At 33.7% G+C, this 3,292-nt stretch overlaps 1 long non-coding RNA gene across 1 annotated transcript; it reads right to left on the minus strand.

The window, feature by feature from the left end:
- Positions 1–207: 207 nt before the first annotated feature.
- LOC107428667 (uncharacterized) lies at positions 208–2,519 on the minus strand. Its single transcript, XR_007242378.2, has 3 exons — positions 2,277–2,519; positions 1,460–1,815; positions 208–460 (listed from the first exon to the last, which is right to left on the minus strand). It is a non-coding gene; the product is annotated as an uncharacterized LOC107428667 (long non-coding RNA).
- Positions 2,520–3,292: the final 773 nt, after the last annotated feature.

Here is a 3,292-nt window from a genome sequence, read left to right on the forward strand (position 1 = left end):
TATCGATGAAACCTACAATAATTTTTCTAGCAAGGAAAAATTGATTACCGTAGATTTCATTGGTAATTACCGAAAGCCCTACGATAATCAAATTTTTATGCCAATTTGAGAACTTTTTCATAACTTTGTCTTAGTCTCACCCACTTTGAATCCCTCATATGTTTGACTCATGCAACCTTGCCTCAATCCTCCGTCACCATGCAAGTATCTGGAAGTCCAGCAATACACCAATGGTTACAGTCCATACGCCTAAAGCCATTATAAAAGCCAGGATGTGCATCTTTTCTGAGTTGTGATAAAGTTGTTATGTCCAGCAGATGAACATGTTTTCTCATTCCAGTTAATACATCTTTCACCACATATAATGCCTTGGGCAATCCACCTCGATAACTGATCCACTTAGGGAGTTTTGTCTCATTTCCACAGTTTGTCACCCCTAGCTCATTCCAATCCCTTGCCACTAAATATGAAAAGGAAAAAAAAGAAAGAAAAAAAAAAGCATCAGAGAAATTCACGCAATTAATTTTTGGTTTTCAAAAAAAAAAAAAAAATGGTGATGGGAAAGAAGTAAACTTAATGGTAGTGGGTAAGAGAAATTCCTTGGAAGATGACTTTGGTTTTACTATGATTCATAGTAGAATCCACCCACTTAGCCCATGTTGTCAAACCCTTATGAAAAGCAACCATACAATTCATGTCTTTGAGAGTTTGGTTACCATATTGAGAATTTAAATGCTCTCTTTCTAGTCTTCAGGAACTAAAGTGAAGGTAGTTCATAGGGATGCAGATTGGAAAAAACAGGAAAACAAAAGTAGCAGAGAAAAGAAGTTAATCACATGTTTATAGCAACTTCATTAAAAACTCTATGAGCAACAGAGCATTTAAATTCTTTTTTAATCATGTGCTTATAGCAATTTCATTAAAAACTCTATGAGCAACAGAGCATTCAAATTCTTTTCCTCTTTTGTTTTCTTTTATCTGGTATCACCTTTAACTAGACCCCATTTGTACCCAACAAGGACTGATTCCTTAAAGCCAATATTAAATCCCTCTTGTGCTACAACTTCTTCTCTTACTATGAGACCATCATGATATCCACTCTAGTAATACACCAATTGTTACATGAAATTCACAGAAAGGGTGTGGGGGCAACGATTATTACTTCTAGACAAAAAAAAAAAAAAAAAAAACCCACAACTTCCATATGTTAAGGAGGGACACTACATCAACCTCATGATCAAGTGCACAAGGATAACGATATGCACCTGACCTAAGGCATTTTCAAGCACATTTTTGGAATTATAACCAATAGTATGGGTTTCTCAATCTGTAAATATCAGTTTATCATGGAAGTCTTGAGTGCCATTAGACTATAATACAAAACCACAAGCAAACTAATACCACATCTCTGCAACCAACCTCAAATTCATAAAATAGGAATAAGTATAAGACAATTCACCTATCCTATCCCCAACTACATATTTGTAATCAACTTGAAAATTAATAATGTTGCACCAGCCAAGCCTAAGAAATTCCAACCTTGGCTGAAAACTAAACAGAAAGAAATTAAGGCAAACTAAACAACATAGATAGTATACCTCATGGTCCATATAGCAGGTATAACATCTTTTTTAAATATTAACTAATTGTAAACAAAAAAAGAAGAAGTTAACTTATATAATTCGCCATAGAACATATAACTAAAAGGATACCATAAGAATCACTTTGGTCACATCGAGCACTTGGCATAAGATCACTTTGTATTTGATGCTGCAAACTTTCCAAGTGAAGCTCCTCTGCAAAACTACCGCTCACCTTCATAACCATAAACAAGAAACCAACATAAAATCAAAATGAAGTTATGTAATTAAATTATGATATCTAGTAGGATGGTGAGTGTAATATAAACAAGAAAACAAATGATTCAACATTTGAAGCAGATTTTAACCATAACTGCTTTCTACTTATTCTTCAATTTTGTTTTTTTGGGTTTTCTTATCTTTCAATTTCCTTTAATATTCTGTTGCAATCAGAAAATTCAACAAACACTTGTGAAGTGTTTCTAACCTTAAAGCAATATAGAAACCAACCCTAAAGCATACTCATAAAATTTAATCACACCACTAAATTGTATAACCTACTACTACTACTACTACTACTACTTGATTTCGACTAGTTTCCTCCATTGCAATCATCATCTTCACCTTTCACCAATCAAGCAAAAACCCAAGCTAAAAAAAAAAAAAAAAAAACAATCAAAATACACAGATCCTTACCTCAAACGCAATTTTTCCTTAGTCTTTCATATGTTTGCAAGAGAAGAGGTAAGAGATGCAAGGATATGGAGCATGGATTTTTTTTTTTCTTAATGAGATTGTGTGTGGGTTTTCTGGGGAATGAAGAAAAATAGAAAAGCCGAGTGCAGAAACTAAAGACTGTGGGTTTCTTGGACTGAAGGAATGAAGAAAGGAAAGTAAAGTAATTTTTTACTTTCATTGCGGATAAAATGGGAAGCAGAGGGCAGATAAAAAAAAACTAAGAAATGTGGGGTATATTTCATTAGAGGCCTTGAAAGAAGGACATTGGGCCAAATTCCCCTAGCCAAAACCATTTGGGTTTCCTTGTCCACCTGAAATGGCCTTTACAAAATTTGTCCCCAGACGGTCTTAAGGAGACTAATTAGATAGGAGCCTAACCTAACTATTATTTAAAGCAAAATTAATTATAAATAACTAAAGAATAAGAAAAAAAGTTGAAAACAGAAGATTATATATATATAAAAAATAAAAAAAAATACAGCAAACAAGCACTTATTTATCAAAAAAAAAAAATGGCATTTTAAAAGCTCCTTTGTTCCCTTGGATTGGATTAATTCAAATTTTGTCCAGTAAAAGTAAATTACCCAAAATAGTCAATCCAATTTTTGGTTTTGTTTTCCTTTTTTTTTTTTTTTGGATAATGTTATCTGCATTAAGCACAAAAAGGGAAAGGGGAGCCAGAAACAAACGGCTTACCCCATGGTATAAGCAGCACTTTCCTATGTGAGGATTTGGTCCAAAAAAATGGCTGAGCAGTTACATATATTAACATTAGAACAAAATAAAGTTGTGTTGTCCTTCAAGGCTGCATTGGCTGCTAGGTCAGCACATTTGTTAGCCTACCTTGGGATCCAAGAAACTGTCCAATTGTTACCTTTCAGTCTAGCTTTGAGAGACTTAACTAAATCCCATGAGTCCCATTTGCGAGGCAAAAAATAGTCAGTCCAATTTAGTTTCATTTGAAAAGTAGACTG

The sequence above is a fragment of the Ziziphus jujuba genome, chromosome 1 (genome assembly GCF_031755915.1).
Source record: "Ziziphus jujuba cultivar Dongzao chromosome 1, ASM3175591v1".
NCBI lineage: Eukaryota > Viridiplantae > Streptophyta > Magnoliopsida > Rosales > Rhamnaceae > Ziziphus > Ziziphus jujuba.